Source organism: Pygocentrus nattereri, chromosome 21, assembly GCF_015220715.1.
Source record: "Pygocentrus nattereri isolate fPygNat1 chromosome 21, fPygNat1.pri, whole genome shotgun sequence".
In the NCBI taxonomy this organism is placed as follows: domain Eukaryota; kingdom Metazoa; phylum Chordata; class Actinopteri; order Characiformes; family Serrasalmidae; genus Pygocentrus; species Pygocentrus nattereri.
This window is the reverse complement of record NC_051231.1, coordinates 22,048,951-22,068,612: the sequence shown is the minus strand read 5'-3', so window position 1 is coordinate 22,068,612 and position 19,662 is coordinate 22,048,951. Positions and strand designations below refer to the sequence as shown.

Below are 19,662 nucleotides of genomic sequence, written 5' to 3'. Positions count from 1 at the left end.
CTTTTTGAAAAAAGGGTTCTATATAGCACCAAAATGGATTGGCATCAATAAACAAAAAAAGAAAAACCCATTTGCTTCTGTATAGAACCATGTACAACACATTCTCCATCAACCTGAATAATCATTTCACTATGCAAAGAACCATTTAAGCATGAAATGATTCTGATGGGGGCAGTCATGTGCTGGAGGTTAGGGAACCAGCCTTGTGACCGGAAGGTCGCCGGTTCGATCCCCAGAGCCGACAGCACATGACTGAGGTGTCCTTGAGCAAGACACCTAACCCCCAACTGCTCCCCGGGCATTGCGGATTGGGCTGCCCACCGCTCCGGGCAAGTGTGCTCACTGCCCCCTAGTGTGTGTGGGTGTTTCACTTCACGGATGGGTTAAATGCGGAGGTGAAATTTCCCCGTTGTGGGACTAATAAGGGTCTCTTAATCTCAATATAGAACTCATGGTTCTAAACAGGAGCATTCCCTTTGCTAAAGAACCCTTGAAGAACCATCTTTTTTTAAAAGAGTGTGGCTAGAAATAGCAGCCATCAGGCTTAAAATTCAGTCTGTTTTTATAGAACAGGATGTCACCAGACCTGCTGGCAGATCAACCACATTTGTTGTAAGGGGGAAAATGTACATTTGTAAACCGGTGCGCACTTGACTTTCCACCAAACTGTCACTTATTTGTCTTTTTATTAGCGCGTCCTGTAGTTAGTAAGTGCAGAACATCTCCTAGTAAATACAGAACAGCTTCAGTTGGACAGCTCTGTATAAACAAAGCGAGCTGTTTGGTCGGGGTTAATCAGTAGAGTGGAATCTGTGCAGCACGCAGTGGGTGGGTGCGATGCATGGCTTAGGGTCAGCACACATCATGCCGGGAGCCAAGTCACACAGGATTAATTGGTCCTCATCCTGTGCTAAATAGGTGAGCAATTCAGGTTGGCATGGAGCATGGAAGCAGTCAGGGTTCTCCGAGCGAGGACAAGCCTCTGTGTGATCCTCCGACTGGAGGTGACAAGATAAAAAGAGGGTGACAGAGCCAGAATACTAATTACCTTAAAGTTGTTGTTGTCTTTTTTTTTCTTCTTCCCCCCCATCCTATCAGCTCATTCACCATGTCCCTGGAGTAGAAGGGTGACATTTGAACGTCCCTGGTTTTTGGCGATGTGGCGAGTGAAGGTAAATCATAAGGGAAAATAGCTCTCTATCAATCATCATCTTTAACACATCTACCATTGCCAGTGACACAGATTCAGGGCACCTCTGCTAATGACTTCAAACAAAATGTCCCGTTTCTTTTTATGGTCAGCCGTTAATTATCACTGAGCGTTGAGCGTAAAAGTTGGAGGCTGATACTTATCATGCTGCAGTATTAGTCTTCAATCTCTGGGCATTTTCGGTGTCCCAAGTTGGCTCCTTCCGTTTTGCTACGAGGCTGATGTAGCTTACATGTCATGGAAGGTTATTTAGCATTGTGCAAACTCCATTTCTTAATCATCACATGTTTGCCTCAGTTAAAGCTGTAATTTTTGTTGAAATTGAAAGAAGAAGCTTTAAAGAGACAGAAGAAAAAAACTGGCTAAAATATGTTGTGTGCGCTGCTGCGAGTTGCCCTGTGCAGCCTAAAATAGTGACTTAAATAGAAGTGGGAGTTTTTCAGACCATGTCGTACATCAATGTTAAAGTCCCAAGTGCAAAATCAACATTATACTGATGGAGATATGATGCCCACAGTAGATCATTCACTTACATCTTTGGAAGACACATCTCTCACATACTCTTTCAATATGCCTGCAAGAACAGGCTTACAAACAAGTCCAACATCAAAGACCAGCACTAGACTAAGGAAAACACAGGGCTTAAATACAAGAGGGCTAACGATGGTCAGGTGGGAAACAGGTGGTAACAATCAGGGATGGAGTCAGACAACAAGAGGGCTGGACTGAACCAAAACAAATGCACATGGATGAAAAAGTAAACAAAAAGCACATGGACAGGACTGGGAGGGGCCAATCGTGACATGTATCGCTGTTGTCAGAAGAAAACCTTGTATATCCAAGATTAAAACTTTACAGGAGAAGGAAAAAAACTACTTTACTTTTAATGTACGTCAATGGAACCAGACTTTTTGGGAACCAGAAGTCATTTTGGGCCATTTCTTTTGGTCCATTCTTAATGGAATTAACACACAATGTAAAGGGCAACAGGCTTTCAAATTTTGTCAAAAACTTCAAAAATGGAGGTACGAGGTTCTGTTCCAACAGCAGAGATATATACAGTACTGTGCGATAATTTTAGGCATCTAAGCACATTTTTAAACAATTTACCTCAGCAGTGAGTTTATCACAGTATACATTAGAATAAAGTCATATTCATAACTCAAATAAACATAAAAACTATAAAAAGAAACAAGAATTTCTTGGGTTCATAATTTCCCTTGACACCTTCACAGCTACCACAGAGACTAGTTAATATCAACAATTACATCATGAGCACTGATTGGTCAAACCAGGAGTTGCTTTTTAATTACATATAATACTGGGCTTCCTCAAGGAGAGGTTTGGAAATGGTTAAACAAGCACACAAACATCCAGAAAATCACTATTTATTATTATTATTATATATCATTATTAATTAATATTCTATACATTTTGTTTATTCAAATATTAACACTTTTCTTAGCAAATAAAAACACTACACAAATAAATAGATTTTGATCATGTGTCTTGGGTGCCTAAGACTTTCGCACAGTACTGTACATTTTACAAATAGCTGTTTAAGATTGTAATGATTATTTTCAGTATTTTCAGTGCAGGCTCACCCCTGGTCATGGTTGTAATGGACTACTCCATGTTGTTATGTGATGACACAACTGTGTAAAGAAAGACTGGTATGAACAAGATAATTAAGTGAGCCTATATTGTGGAGAGGAAGTTCCTTAGTGTGATTTTCTGGGGTTGAGAAAAAAAATCTAATGAAGTCATCTAAGTGCAGCAGAAAAAACACAAAAATAGGGAGGAAAGCAAAAGCTAACTTTTTTTTGAGTCAGAACAGAGTGCTCAACAGGCTCAGCAGACTGTACATAATAGTAGCCTTAATGTGAATATAGATAGCACCAGTGTTGGAGTAATTACTCAGAAAAATCCATTACGAGTTACTTCTTCCAAAATGTCACAGGATTATGTTACTTACTAATCTCATTACTTTATTTCTACAGTACTTTGTACCAAATGATCTCAACTATACTGACAGATCATTTTGCTTGCTTCAAGCATATTTCTCCAAGCAAAATGATCTGCCAATATAGTGAGATCATTTCATTTAATAAAATTACTTAAGTAAAGTTGTCTTGACATTAAAAAAAATAAAATAATAGTTTTAAAAAAATTACAATATTCTTACAACAATCTCAATAGGAAATATTAGATATACTGACTAGATTTAAGATGGGATTTTAAAGCGTAAACGGAAGCACCACCCACAATACAAAATGTTCTTCCGCACGTTGGATGCACCACTAAACACAGTAGTAGCAGCCACTGATAACGGCCTGACAAAAAAAGTTGTGAGGCTTTTAATTGTCATATTCAACCCATGTATTAGTGGCCCAATATAGGCCATTAAAGGCTAATTTTGTCAATTTTTCAAATTTGGAAAAATTCAGTGGTTGAGCTGTAATCATACGTAATGTATTTCATATGTAATGTTGATGTTTCTCTCGGGACTGTCTTGCTACAATCAATCACTTACAATCAGGCAGTGTTTACATAACAAATTTACATAAGAGCTTTCTGTGAGGGAGCTTTTCAATGCATAAAACACTTCAGATGTCTGGTTCCTATCACCTCCACCACTGTGAACAGAATCTGTAAATTTCTCTACAATTAAGCATTTCATATCAAACCACTCTGAATAGCTTTGTTTACGCCTTAATGATGAATTATGCAGAAATTTTAAAACATTTCTTTTATTTTTCTACCTAGCCTCTGTTTCTATGTCTGGAATCTGTAGCATACAATTTCCAAACACCTGGTAAAAGGTGTCTACGATATGGTAACTTTACGGGAGAAGGAAAAAACATACGTTTAATGTAAGTCAATGGAACCAGACTTTTCCAAGGAATTTTAGGCAACTTCTTTTGGTCCGTTCTTCAAAAACGAAAATTTACACAAAATGTAAGGGGCAACAGAAAATGATGTCAAACACTGAAAAATCAGACAGCAGCGATATACAGTCTTGTGCAAAAGTTTGGGCACCCCTGGTCAGTTTAAAAGTTTTGTTCATTTTTTTCATATGGAAAAAAGCAAAAGCCATGTTAAAAACACACTGTTAACAGAAGCCAATGAGCTGGTGCTTCAGCTTAAAGAGTCGTATGCAGAATGAACACCCCTGGTCAAGCTCCATGTTTTGCTGATTTTCTAAGTGAAGTTAACACCTCTTCTACAGAGGACACAGTTCTACCCATGTTAATGTACATTTACTGTTTTTTTACCAAATTTAAATTACTGGGAAAGAAAATAAAATATAAAATGCTGTCTGCACAAAAATTAGGTGATTAGGGGTGCTCAAACTTTTGCATATGACTCTATAGGCTAAAAGCACTGCAACATTGGCTTCTATTATAAGTACGTTTTTGAATGTATTTTCTTTTCTTTTCTACATAGAACGGAATAATTGTCTGGGGCAACTGTCCATATTCTACAGGTGCGTATTAGATAATTAACTTCTCTGAACACCTACCTAAGTATTTCAAGACCTTATTATAAACGCTCTATTGTAGAAAAGCATAAGAGTTGCCTCTCAGTGCCAAACACATGCTCCTGCTAAACACTTGGGCCTATATAAGGCATTATTTTTGTCTACCTACTATTTTATAGTGCAAGAAACATCATGGGGTGCACTCCTTCAATTCCACAATGCACCACTATGGATAGTGTACAAAGAATAATAAGGGATAAGCAATCTAAGCAGTTTCTTAGGGTCTCCATGTTACCAGGGGCAGAAAAATGTCTTAGGGGGAAAAAACTCTAATGAAAACATATTTTACCTTGTTATTTTCAGCATTATTATAAAACTATTGGTTATTTATGGCTGCTGTTGGAAATTTTGTATCTTCAAAATTTTCCAAAAAACTATTTATAATATAAATGATCATTTTCACCATTTATATTGCTCTATTCATGACAGGATTTTCACACAATGTCAAGGCAGCTGACATTATGTGAAAAAGTAAAGACAATAACGACTAAAACAGAGATTTGAAATATGGAGACGACATATTATTGTACTGATTAAAATAATTATGGTTTATTTTTTCTTTATTGTGATATTTAGACAATTTAGTCAACATTACTCAGATTAAAGACCCTGTTTGGTAATTTTAGACATCCAGATCAAAATGAATGCAGTATTATTTGATCATCCTTGCAAACATCCTAGGATTTCAGCCCCATATAGGATTGTACTTAGGCCTTCAAATGTTCAGAAATGGCCTTGTGCATCAAAATACAACTACTGTAACAGAAACATGAACAAACCCCATAATGTAGGTGTACAAAAGCATTTACTTGAACCATAATTCTGTTCCCTACAATCATATAATAGTCTACAATAGTGCACAGTGCTGGTGTTCTGTTATGCTTCTGACTTTCCACTGCAGAGTGACAGGGGGACCATAAAGGAGCAAATCACACAGCATGTGTTTGTTCCTTTACCCCAAGATCTGCCTGTTGACAATGCAACAGAATGTGATCATTTACCTCTAGCACTAACCTGTCTGTGCAGCGCAGGTCAGCATTCTCACTGTGGGACAGTTACGAGGAGCTTTCTCTGCACCTTCCCACGGGTCAGCCGGTCGAAAATGTCAGCAAGCCACTTTCACGCCCCTAAAGACATGTTTGAAAAATGGATCAGCAGTGAACCTCTCACTAAGCGGTGTATACAGTGTGTGTGTGTGTGTGTGTGTGTATGTGTGGGTGGGTGAGGAGGCATTAAAAAAAACAGCAAAATGCCAAGGTACATCAGTGACTACAGCGTGTCGTTAATTAACCATTGTGCCGAGCTTTTACAATTAATTAGCCCCTTAAGCTGCTTTTGTCAAAGCCAGTAAACAAGGCGAGGAGAAGTTAATGACTTACTCACATCAAACGCTGCGCTTTATTTTTTATTTTTTTGGTCTCTGTTTCCACGTCTCGTACCTGTGGGAGGTTCACTAGCCACTTGAGCAACGCAGAGAGATTTTCTTTCATCAGAACATATCAACAACAGCATTGGCTGCGCAGTTGGGGACAATGGAACAGCATATAGGAACGAGAGGCTGTTATTGAATCCAAATTATCCAGGTCAAGGGAGAATTTATAAAAATCTTATTTGTCTCTATTCATTTTGTCCCAGTTTAATTGTACCGTTTCCCAAGTGCATTATTAAAAACAGATCATTATTGCCAATTTTCTCTATAGGGAATATGATGCAAGTCGAACAACTTAAAAGGAAGACAAAAAAAAAAAAGCGCACAAACAACAACAAGGACAGCGCCGTGCTTTTTCTCTCCTGCCATTTCCTAAGAGTAGAGGTTTGAGGGCCCAGCGATAGTTTTAATTCCAATGAGAGAAAAATCCAAGGTCACACAGTGAACTTCCTGGCCATTAAGAGATCACAAAGACTAGCTGAGAGAGTGCATAATATCCTCACAGCTATTTTTGGCCTCAAATTAAAATATATGACATGTTGAAATGACTGCAATGTGCAAGAGGGGTATTCAAACTAGACACTAATGATGCTTATTAATGGCGTGAATGAAGTCTTGACAGGTCGTGTGTCATTTTCCAAGGAATGCTCCACTGGCATAATGGCTAATGTAAGTGGGTATAATTATATATATTATAACCCTGTCTTATGGTATTTTGGCAGCGGTTTTGAAGGAGTCAGGCAGTTAGGATGAAAATCAGAGCGCTTATACTGAAAGAACAGAAGAGGTAAAGGCCCCTTTCCTTGCAGGTTATGATGGAGCCGGGGGGTGGGGGGGGCAATTCATTTCAGTTTACAAAAGGCTGGACCATGTGTGAGACAATAGCACCCAGTAGTGGTCGAATGGTGGTAAACAAAAACGTGTAAATTCTGGAAGATAGCATCTGTCATCTGTCTTTGTACACTCTTCAAAAAAGATGGTTCTTCAAGGGTTCTTTAGTAAAGGGGATACGTCTATTAAGAACTAGGAGTAACCATTTGCATGCTTAAATGGGTGTTTGGATGGTGAAAACATTCCTCAGATCAATGGAGAATGTGTTCTATATGGTTCTATATAGAACCTTTTCAAAAAGGGTTCCATACAGCACCAAAATGGGTTCTTTTGTTGTTAAAAGCTTGATGCCGTAAACTCTAAAAAAAAGGTTCAACACGGGCTCTTTAGTAAAGAGAGTGGTTCTATAAAGAACCATGACCACTCAAAGAGTTTTTGCATGCTTAAATTGTTCTCAACATGGGGAAATGGTTCTTCGGATTGATGGAGAAGATGTTGTATGAGGTTCTACACAGAATCTTCTTTAAATGGTTCTGTATAGCACCAAAAAGCGTTGTTCTGCTGTTAAGATGTCAAGCTTGGTACAATAGGTTAACCTTTTTTGGGAAAAAATAAATTCTAGAATTATACACAACACGTTCTCCATCAATCTGAAGAACCATTTCACCATGCAAAGAACCATTTGGCTCCAAACAGAACCATTCGCTTACTGAAGCATCTTATTTAAGAGTGTATCATAGCAAACAAATAGATTTTTGCTCTTTATATGGCATGTAAAAGCTGGAGGTTATCAAACAGGCTTGTGCATGCATTAACATGGTATATTGAAATATTGGTATAGTCGCAATGAGAAAGCTATGGATAATGATATATTAGAATATTAGAATTAATCCCTACTAAGACACAGAAAAAGGCTTGTGGGTCTCTCAGGTTTTTTTTTCCCCTCATCCTGGCTAGAAAAAAATTCTCACTAATTGGAAGCCCAGAGGTAAAGCCTTTCATTAATCGTTAAGCCTCCCAGTCTCGATAACAGATCTGGGAAGCTCAAACACCTCTCTCATTTATTTTATATTTACATTCCCCCCGCCTTTTTTACCAGAGAGCATGAGACCTGGGAAAGCGTCAAAAGAGGTTTTTTTCCACTAACAGACAGGGAAAAAAGGGGTAGGGAAAGCGCTAACTTATGCTCACTGGGAATTAACAAAGCTCTTAGTAATTAAATCTAAATTGACATTCTAGTAATTAGCCCCTTAATTACGAGGAATAACACAATTAGCCGGCGAGTCTTTGCTAATTGTTAATTAGCACAAGCAAAGTTATTGTGTGTGTGACAGAGAGAAGCATGTAACAGAACAAATGTTAATCTGTCTCATTCAACACGAGGTTTTTTCTCCACCCTATTCATTCATAGACAAACATTCTCGTTCCTCTCCTTCTCTTTTTTTGTTGCAGGAGCTGATTAACGAGCACGGTTTCGGTGGGTGTCATCAACGCCCTCACAAGGGCCGTGTCCCAAACTGTCTCGGTGCGTCGCTGCCTGCGCTGTCTAACACGTAGGGCAGTGAATGATACGCCTACACTGCCTTTACAAAACGGCCAAACATTCAATTCAGACACGACTGGCTGCCTTGCTCCCTCGGAATACTGTATAAGTAGGCAGCATTTGTTAGGTTTAAGACACAGCCAATAAAAACACGACGCTAACTACAATTTATAAGTGCCACTGAATGAGGCTAAACGTGACGGTAGTACACTGGCGTGCGAAGGTTTGGCCCGAACATCATTTTGCTTTCATTCTAACCTTTAAAAGTCTACACAACACGGCTGGGGCAATCCAAGCTCGTTTGAAAGTGGATTGGGTGAGGGAGTGTAGCGCTAATGCCGTGTGTCTGATCCGCCGTTGCTAGTCTGCAGGATTTATCGGGGCGCTTTTATCAGGGGCTCCGCCGTGTAGGCTACACACACTACACCCACTCCCACGTCCTTCCTTTCCAGTGGCAGAGCTGCGAGATAAGGGTATGTACCCAGCCATATAGATTCCCCTGCCTCCCCAATACAAATATTTGGCCGCCAGACAGGCCATCTTGGAAGCCAACCGAACATGAAATTAAGCAGAGAGCAGGGAAGCAGGGGTGCAGAGCGACCGAAAACACGATTTAGGCCTTGGTAAACATGGTGGTGCACAAGGCGGGGGGAGGCAAAAGCAGGTGAGGTTAAACGAGTTGCAGGGCCTGTTTCTTTGCTGTTTTGAATACACCCGCTTCAGCTTGCCCTGGTCGCACTCGGGGAATCATTTAAGGCATGTTCCTTTATCCTTTAACAGCACAGGGAAGTTCAAACCAGGCCCGGTTTATGAAGAGCCTGGCCACTTCTTATGTCCCCCGCTATATCAAAGACAGCGGAACGGCAGAGGGCGCCCGCGAGCGAGTCCTCAGTGAATGGGAGTAAACGGAGCTCGACGGTTAAAAACAAAAAGTTAAACTAGATTCTAATCACTTGCCCAGAACGTTTCTTTAATGTTAGAAAATAGAAGGACGTATTTCAGTAACAAGCAAAGAAAAATTACCCGTGTCTTTTATTTTTTCTACAGCAAGCAGGTTTTGGGCAGCACAAAGCTGGCGTTGCTCCTAGTGTTCGCGCTCACTGACGTCATGGCCCTACGCGAGGCACTCCAGTTTAAAAGCTCTTAAAAATATAACAGCAGTGTTAAAATGTTCTATGTTGTTCAGTGTTCAGGAAGTGATTGTATTCTTTTACATGAAAAATGTTTAAGCATTTACAAACTGATTTTGCTCAAGTTTGCCATATTAACCCATTCATTTTGGATTCGCTCGGGAGCGCCATCTAGCGTTTGAGAAACACGGATGACGCTGTAGAGTGGTAATTCTCTCTAAGCGTTCTCTGGTTCACACTTTTGAAGGGATCAAGGGATCAAGTCAACATATCTGTAGGCTTCAGGAGAGGGCTGTTTATAAACGCCAGGGGATCCTGAGCATCTAATTGAATCTACTAAATCGTAAATCTAAATAAATGAGCAGAACTGTCCATGAGGCATTAAGATCTGATGCAGAAATGTCAGGCATAAAAAACAAAGCTGTTAATAGGGCTAAGCAGAGTTGATAAAATGCTTAATGTTATTTTACTGTGCTGTCTAATCCTTGCACATATGCGATACATAGATGTAAGAAAAAAGATTCTTAATAACAGATCATATAAAATAGACAATATAAAAATTGTTTCTTCCAAGTAGTTTTGGAGCATTTCAGTTGGTGCAGATGGTTGATGGTTTCAGTTGAAGTAAAAAAAAACAAACAAAAAAAACAAAACAAGGTTTACAAAGAGGTACAAGATTTTGAATGACAGCAAAATAATGGTTGGCTACTAGATGTACTACATAGCTGAGGTTAGTTAACATTTAATGAGGGTTTTTTTTTATATAGTTTAAAATTTTCTAGACTTAAAAAAACTGATAATTACTAAGAAGAAGGTTGCTTGGATGGAAAAAGTACAGAGAAGTTGTACTTAATTGAAAGTACTGTGTCAAAATCATACTGAGCTAAAAGTGGAACAGAGACAAGACTATATGTGAGTGAAAGTAAAAAATATATCTATATTTAAACCAGAAGTCAGCTGCTCAGACATGAGAGCACCATGTGAGAGAATCTCTTCCTTCACTTCTGTTCACCTGAGCCATTTTAGATCACCTTATGGCCCCATCCTCTTCCAGGAAGACTGGACTGTCTGTCACTTCATCCATCTGGACCATCACTTTATAGCTTGAAAATAAACATTTATCCATGATAGTACAAAAAATAATGTGATAAAGCTGAACTTTAAAGTTGAAGCCCCTCAACAGTACAAAGCATAGACTGGGTTTAGTAATTTATTATTATTATTATTGTTGTTGTTGTAAATATAACAATATTACAATGATCATTCACAGGTTTAACTAAATATTTTATAACCTTAAGCATTATAATACATGTTTAGTTGTCTGTTCTGTTCTCTAATTCTACTGAATATTTTACATAGACAGTTAATGGTGGAGGACGAACCGAAAGTCAGTATGTGGTGAAAGTGTACTGTTGTGCTCAATGGTCTCTTCAACACATTTCAGCTCCTCCAAACAGTGCACCTCTGCATGATCTGCACCTCATGCGTCATTAAGGTGCCTGTGCAATCTTATGTGTTCCCACTGTCCACCACATGGGAGGCTGATCAGGAAGTGACATGATTGACCTCACCTGGTCCCCACTGGAAACAGTGGGATGACTGGGCCCAGCCTATATAGACCATCAATGATTTAAACATATTATAGGAGAGAGACATAAAAATGAATTTTTAAATGTTACGTCACATTAATTAACAGCATTTAATATTTAGTCAGGATAGTGAGCCTGCCTAGTCTTAATCTTCATCAATAAACTGTTCAGTGGTTGTAAAATTAAATACAAAAATAAATAGGACAGGGCTGGATTATACGTTAGAATATTTGTACTGATACACAGTAATATTGACTTACCACGATGTTGGTAGTTTTTCAGATTTATATATTGATATATTTGATAGATATTAAAATAGCAAATATAAAATTACAGCTGTCCTGTTGCCAAGCAGTTATAGTTATATAGTTAGGTTTAGGTTTGCATTTCTATTTAGTGCTATTGGTAGGGAGATATGTTATTACGTATGCCAATTTAATCAGTGCTGCTCAGCACTGAGCTAGCATAAACTTGGCATTTATACGGCCAGATCCATAAGTATTTTGACAGTGACTTTTTTTTGTGGTCATATTGCTTCTGTATCCCACTACAGTGGATATGAAAGTGTCCAAGTATTAAAAAACAAAGCCTATTGAAATAGCAGTATGTAAAAATGGCTATATTTCCTAAACAGTTAATGTAAGGTTTTTGTTAAACCCCTTAAATTTAAGCTGAATGTCTACACTTCAGTCACATCTTGACTGCTTAATGTCCAATCCATTGTGCTGGTGTACAGAGGCAAAATTAAAAATATTCACATTACAAAAATATTACTGTCCCAGTACTTATTAACCTGACTGTACATTGTGTGTTACTGTCATAACCGCCTCATTGGATGGCATTGTCCTTCACTCACTCTGCGTCCTGCAGCAACCTCCTGCATACATGCTCTTTGGTGGAGCATTGGAGGAGCATTGGTGGGGCATTGGTGGGGCACTTGTGGGGCAGTCTTGGGCTGGAGGTTAGGGAACCAGCCCTGTGACCGGTTGCCGGTTCGATCCCCTTGGCTGACTGTCCACGACTGAAGTACCCTTGAGTAAGGCACCTAACCCCCAGTTGCTCCCCGGGTGCCGTGGATAGGGCTTCCCACTACTCTGGGCAAGTGTGCTCACTGCCCCCTAGTGTGTGTGTGTGTATGTGGGTGTTTCACTGCACAGATGGGTTAAATGCAAAGGTCTAATTTCACAGTGTGCAAACACAGTGACAAATTGTTGTTAATTCTAATTCCTCATCCTCCTCAGGAGCAGTGCTGTAAGCAAATTTGTGGACAGTTTAATTTTACACTAATATGAATCTCACGCACATTTTAAAGAAAAATCTTCTGGCCATTGAGATTAGTAACAGGTCTGGAGAGGAGTTTAAGGTATTCCTTTTTTTTCTTGAAAATGTAATTTTCCAAAGCATTTAATGTCTCTTAAAGCTGCCTCTTAAAATGTCATGGCTTGAAATGGTTACTACTAGACACATTGTTTTACAGCACTTTTGCATTAAGGTTTTGGCTTTAAAAAGAGAAAACGTCACAAACTCTGGTTCCTGTCACAACCACTGTAACAAATAAGAATTTCTCTACAAGTAAGAGGTAAGATTCTCTACAATGAGCCATTTCACCTTAAACTACTCTGAATGAGTTTGCTTAGAGTATAATTGAATTATGCAGAAATTTTGAAAACGTGGTGGATTTGCCCTTTATATGTATACAAGCAAATGATTATTCAAGTATTTTCCACCCCTGTCAACAGTATATTATGCAAGGGCAAGTGAGTATATAGTCATTAAGTTTTTGCTTCTCCACTGTCCTGCAAGTAGCCACTCCTGTTATATACAGTAGTGTTCAAAAGTTTGGGTGCCCCTGGTCAAATTTCTTTCAAAAATGTCTGATGGCTTTACTTACTTTCACTTTTACTTACAATCAACAAAGCATGTCATTTAACTGGTGGTGTTCAGGTGACAAAATACCAAGGGAGCGGAAAACAGTCAGGAAATAAAACCACAGCCTCAGAAGATAACATTATAGTCATATATTCTTTTTCCAAATGTAAAACTATTGATGTACGCATGTTTCTTGTTTTGACAGCGTGTGTGATTGACATTATTCTAGAGCATTGTACGCTGTAGCTGTGGCTGACTTGGTGCAGAGTGCAGTTAGAATCTGACGCCCCCACTGCTCCTTTCCTACTGGGCCTTTAATTGGATCCTTATTACCATTCCGGCTCCCCCCAATGATGAATTTGTATGTGTGAGAATTTCATTAATCATTCTTATTCACAGTCTGGGCAGAGAGAGAGAGTCGAGAGAGAGAAATTAATATATTTTTTCTTCTTTTTCAGAGAGAGAGCAAGAGAGGGAGAGCGGACTGAAATTCCTAATGAATATTCATGCCTGCAGGATATTTGGGGTCAGCGGTAATCAGGCAGGTAATTTGTAATTTGCTGTTTTCACTCAGGACTTGCTAGATAGGTTAATATACATCTATTTCAACTGAGTTTGGGGAATTTTGGTACAACCACATTACTTCTTATTAGCTGGACTTTTGAGCAATAAGGTAAAGCTAATATTGCTATGAAGTGGGTTTTGATTAGTCATTTGTTATGGTTTAATAACACCTTTTTATTTCAATACACTAGAAAATCGGTTGTGTTTTGGTGGCAGGATTGATCTCCTGTACCTATACTACTCTGACAATAGTATTATTTCAGACGAAGTCGGACTCCATATTCAATTTCAAACAATTTAAGTTCAGGAGTAGTGAAATGGCTTTTAAATATGAAATGACTTTTAGAGGGATGGTTTTCAATATTTCATTTGCTGTGTGAGCACGACTAAATCTTTCTAAATAGAATAGAATCCAATCTTGAAGTCCACTGGATATAATCTCGTTTAGGCCTCCCGGGGATCAGAGTGAAATGTAATGTATAAACCACAGCAAAGTGGGAACACAAGTGACGAGCATAATGATGACAGATCAGATCACAGAACACAGGGCAAATGGCTCGTGCGGAAACAAAACTGTGACTGCTACTGCTGCGATTCCACATATTTGTATAGTTGAAAACAAAGAGCCGAGGCAACTTTTAATGATATTCGCAGAGACCATATGCAGCTTACGAGATTCTGTGGTTGTGTATTAAAGTCTCTTTTATCATCCAGTGTCGTCATACATGGGTCATATACAGTGCTGCGCAAAAGTCAGAGGCCAACCTTTATTCATTTACTTTATAGTCAGAATGGCTGGTAAGCACAAGTTATTCATTTTCATCATTAAGTATAAGACAAACCACTTGCACGAGGATGTCAAACGTATGTGGAAAAACAGGAGTTTCCAAAATTGGAGTTCAAAAACTGATGAAAACATACAGAGAAAATTGGAGTCCTAACAACCATGCAAGGACTGGTAGACCAGCAAAACTGTCACCATCAGATAAACAGAACATAAAAAAATCCACAGGTTCTTCTGTCCATCTATCCCCTATCCCTATTCACTATCAAAAATCACAGCTTTCATTGGGCGAAAGGCAGGAAACACCCTGGACTGGTCGCCGGTCTATAGGAGTAATAACTAAACATAATGAAATAAATGTAATTAATCAGATTATAAATAGTTTAAATAAATCTAAGTAAAAATAACAGTAAAAAGCTGTAAATTAACAGTAAAAATAACTGTAAACATCAGTAATCTGAGTAAATATAAACAGTGGACATGAAAAGTAGATATACAGCAAAAGAGATTTGATGGTCAGCAGTGTTCAGCTTAGTGCAATAATATAGTGAGGTAGCAGCAGTGCAGTAACAACATGCCAGCGAATGCAAAAATGCAAACTGTTGTCCGATGACTTTATTTAATGCACACCGATGTCCCGGGACAGTGCACTAAATGAAGAACCTCCGTATATCATACGAAGAAGGTGCTGCTGTTCTCAGAACAATGGACAGACCACACCAGGCCTCTACATCTCTGAATGTGTCTGAAAGGAGCAGAAAATGAACTTGTAAGACTGAAAAAAAAGCCTACAGATTTCTTTGTATTAAAGGTAAAGAATGGGCACATTAAATACAGAAGACGTGTAATTTAAGGTGTAATTTTCTGTTTATATATGATTTCAGCTTTTTTTCTTGATGTTGAAAAATGAATAACTTTTTCTTAATGGCTGTTTTAATGGGCACTTAAATAAATGAAGGGTGGTCTCTGACTTTGGCACAGTACTGTTGTTGGTAAAAACTAGTTTTAAAAAAATGCTCTGTTAGTTTCAGCTCAGTTTTTAGGATTGTTTGCAGAGGGCGCAGTTTTAGCAGAGCTCCAGCAGTTGCTGGAGAGTAAACGTACTCATTGGCTTTTGTAATTGAGATGGGGCTAATTTGAGCATTTGGTTTGACTGGCCATTTTATATGCTTTACAGTTTCAACCAATTTCTCATCCACATGGGCTTTCAGTGGCAGCCATTAAGCAGCTGTGCTCTGTCTTATTTAGAAAGCACACCCAATTTCAAATATATCTTTGGGGTTAAAAACTTCAAACCACAGCCTCCTGCAAATAAGAGGGGAAAAAGTTGTCCATACTAAGTATCCCCTGTCCAAATAAGAGCAAAGACCTAGTTTAGGAGGACGGAGCTGTTTTTGAACATGAAAGAATCCACTGTGAGCGCTCGGTTCGTATTTTCACAGCGTCTGTACTTTTAAGAACTTGGGCCCCAAAAGGTTTTTTGCCTATTCTTTTTGAAATTATGCCCACCTGGCATCATTTAAAGTTGCTTAATTAATTATTAATCAATACATTTTGAGCTGATTAAAATTCATGAAAAGAAAGTGTTTTTAAAATAATGTCCAAAGCCCCAAGGGAGGTTAATCGGTTTGAAGCAGTCGCTAGATCTCGCTAAAATAATTAATTGCACCTGAATGTTTAGCAAGGTCAGAGAATGGTGGCTGGGTGCCTGAGGAGCGGGGGTGTTTATAACATCACTGGATAGCATACGCAAAAAAAAAGAAACCAACATTTTCATCTAGAAATTAATTCAAGAGCTGAGGCTGGAGGCGCCCTCTTAGCCTTCCCTACCCCCCTGTGAGAAACAAGCACTGCTTTAATTTGACTTTGATCATTGCTGGTGGAAGGAACCTGATTTGTCACTTTTGGAAGGGGAGGGGCTGGACGTGTGAGGAGGAGGATGCAGGAAGAAGAAGAGGAGGAGGTGCTGGAAGAGGAGGAGGAGGGTTGGAAAGAGGGCGAAAGACAGAGATTTTCTCACGAAATCACAGAGTTTGGGAATTCCTGACATTGATTATGAACAATATCGTCTAAAAAGTCTTAAAGAAGATGGTTCATCAGGGGTTCTTTAGTGAAGGGAAGGGTTCTGTTTAGACCCATGAATTTTATATAGAACTATTTCATGCTTAAATGGGCCTTTGCATGGTGAAATTGTTCAGATTAGTGGAGAATGGTTGTATATATTTCTATAAGAACCTTTGAAAATGGCTCTATATAGCACCAAAAGGGGTTCTTCTATTGTTAAAATGCCAAGCTTGTATCAATAGAAAAACCCCTCGTATCTCCAAAATAGTAACTTTACAGGAGAAGGAATAAACATGCTTTACTCTCAGTGTAAGTCAGTGGAACCAGACTTTTTCCCAAGTCATTGTGGGTCATTTCTTTTAGGCCATTTATCATAAAATGTACACATAATGTAAAGAGTAACAGGTGCTTTCAAATTCTGACAAAAACTAAAAAACACCAAAAATGGAGACGTAAGGTTTTCTTGCAACAGCACCGAGATAAAAAAAAAACATATATATATATCCATCCATCCATCCATCCATCCATCCATTTTCTAAGCCGCTTCTCCGTCAGGGTCGCGGGACATATATATATATATATATATAGCACATTCTCCAGTGGTCTGAAGAACCATTTTACCATGCAAAGGACAAGTTAAGCAAGAAATGGGTCTATGTAGATTCATGGTTCTAAATATCTTTACCAAACAACCAATGAAGAACCATCTTTTTAAGAGTGTAACTTCAAGTATTTAGATTCAGAACTATTAAGATTCTTCAACATCAAAGAAACCCCAGTGTTTTAAGAGTGTTCTTTGTCTCCTACTCAACAAGCTTGACCTTGGACTTAAGTTATCTAAGAAGTCACGCTTTAGTTAATTCAGTATTTCTGAAGCCTTGAACATTAGCCATCTTTCTTCCATCATTGGCAGCATTATGAGAACATTACCAAATGAAATCAGGCTTCCCTGATGGTGTTAAAAGTGAAGAAATGTCAGTGATATTTTAGGAGTTTCTTAATCAGATGAGCTCCTCTTACTTACAAGCTTGTAGCACTCACTTAATATGTTCACTGAAGATTCCAAATAGTTCTAAGCATCCCCTTGATTCTGCTTTCATGTTCCCACCCTTTAGCATATAACCCTCATTAGCCTCTCCATTCAGCACTAGCTGTGGTCCCACATCCCCCATTCTGTCAATTACCCCCCTCTTCAGGAGAGCACCATGAAGGCCCGCAACATGACAGCTTCCTTAACCCCCATAACATGCTGCGTCCACCAGGAAACCAGCCTCGCTCATTTGCCTCTCAGACACACAAACGTGTGTCAATCAGCCTTTCCTCTGAATCCCTTTTTAGCACATCATTATTCAGAGCTGCTGCTGGATCATTTCGAATTTTGTTAGCAACCCATCGTAGCCCTCATTTTTGCAGTTGCTCTCTCGGTAGCTTTTCAGGTGGGATTTGGTATTGGTACGTTATATAAAAGGCAGTCCATGGCCTATAAAGCGTTCAAGCACACATGCTTAAAGTAGAGAATAGAGAAACGTTGTCAAGGCCAGACCCATAGGACGCTTCTGTTGAGCTTCTACACTTCTCACAAAGCCATGTTCACAGACCTGTAAAGCCTGTGCCTAGTGTTGATAATGCTTTACTTGTACTGAAGTATATATGTGAGGAAAGGAAGCTACTTTTACTCCGTTTTACTTTACACATTCACCTTGAGGTTTTGGGGGTGGCACTTTATTTGATTCAGTCCTGTTGGTTCAGATCTCCAGGCTCCTTTACGTTAACTAATACATTAACTCAACTCAGTTTTGAGCTTTAGCATTTTATTTCAGATCAAAATGATCCTGAAAAGAAGTAAATCTTGCCCACCGCACTTCATTGCTTATAGTTGGTGAAAGTACTTAAAATTCTGCTGTAGCTCTATAGAACTCAGTTCTTGGTACCTTTTTTTGGTACTTCAGTGCTCCTGTTGAGCTACTTTTACTCCACTTGACCTTATTCCATTAAAGCAGCGATGCTTTTAAATAGAACATTTCCTAAAAACAAAGGTGCCAAAAGACAAGAGCGATGGTTCCCTGAAGGGCATTTCATAGGACAGTTTGACAGTCTGGGTCACCAAGAACATGATTTTTAAAACCATTGCTTTAAAAAAACATTTTTGTAACTGAGTGTGAAGAATGTTTTATAGTTCTGACAAAAGTCAGAGACTACCCGTTGTTAATTTCATTTTCAGTCAGAACGACCATTTTTATGAAATGATGACAGTTTTGATGGCCTACCAGGTCTTGTGCGGTTGTTAAGAGTCCCGTTTTCTTTTAAAGATTTTTTTCTCTATATCTTTTCTCCTTTCTTATGCTTTTAAGTGCTTCGTCTTCTGTCTAATTCCTTGAAAAAGGAATAATTTGTACTTGGGCCTTTTGACTGGGAAATAAGTGAAAGGTAGACCTGATTTAATGTATATGTCTGTCTGTCTGTCCTGCGATGGACTGATGGCCTGTCCAGGGTGTATCCTGCCTTCCACCCAATGACTGCTGGGATAGGCTCCAGCTCCCCCTGCAACCCAGAAGGAGAAGCGGCTTAGAAGATGTGTGTGTGTGGACCTGACTTTTACACAGTACTGTACCAGCCCTTTCTTAAATACCCCCTTTTACCCTGTTCTTCAGTGGTCAGGACCCCCAATGGACCACCACAGTGCAGATATTACTTGGGAGGTGGATCATTCTCAGCACTGCCGTAACACTGATGTGGTGGTGTGTTAGTGTGTGTTGCGCTGGCAAGTGTGAGACAGTAGTGCTGCTGGAGTTTTAAACACTGTCCACTCACTGTCCACTCTATTAGACACATCAACCTTGTTGGTCGACCTTCTAAAAATAATAAGTCAGATAGAGTAGCTCATCTATTTCTGCACAGTTTTTGCTGGTCGTCCTCTAGTCCTTGTTTTCCTCTAGATGCTATTGGCTGGATATTTTTGGTTGGTGGACTATTCTCAGTCCAGCAGTGACACTGAGGTGTTTAAAACTCCAGCTTTGCTGTGTCTGATCCACTCAGACCAGCACAACACACACCATCACCACCATGTCAGTGTCAGTGCAGTGCTAAGAATGATCCACCACCCAAATA

At 39.1% G+C, this 19,662-nt stretch overlaps 1 long non-coding RNA gene across 1 annotated transcript; it reads left to right on the top strand.

The window, feature by feature from the left end:
* Positions 1-8,764: 8,764 nt before the first annotated feature.
* On the top strand, positions 8,765-13,685 carry LOC108425721. Its single transcript, XR_001857730.2, has 3 exons — positions 8,765-9,027; positions 13,348-13,503; positions 13,601-13,685. It is a non-coding gene; the product is annotated as an uncharacterized LOC108425721 (long non-coding RNA).
* The last annotated feature ends 5,977 nt before the right edge of the window (positions 13,686-19,662 follow it).